The following is a 360-nucleotide window of genomic DNA, read 5'->3' as shown; positions in this document are numbered from 1 at the left end:
TATTTCATAAATATAATATATTTAAAAAAAAGTAATTCATCATCTTATATGTTTTTTTTTTTCTCTTTTTGTGAACTATCTCTCTTTTATTATCATCATTTTTTTTTAAATTAAAAGTGGCAAGAGTTTTTTTGGTTTAATTATTATAAGGCTCAAGAGACAAAAACAATTTTTTGCATTGCATTTCTCTTTTTGTCATCAGTAATTTATGGCATTTACTACGCTCAACATTCCCTTTAAATGTATGATGAGTAAATTCTTTGTTATGTGTCATCTATTGAAAGGTTAGTCAACATTTTGGCCATATTTAGCTACCTATTATTAAGCCACGAGAGACCTCACCTATATATATATATATAT

Source organism: Arachis ipaensis, chromosome B02 (genome assembly GCF_000816755.2).
Source record: "Arachis ipaensis cultivar K30076 chromosome B02, Araip1.1, whole genome shotgun sequence".
Lineage (NCBI taxonomy): Eukaryota > Viridiplantae > Streptophyta > Magnoliopsida > Fabales > Fabaceae > Arachis > Arachis ipaensis.
Note: the sequence above shows the minus strand (reverse complement) of the source record.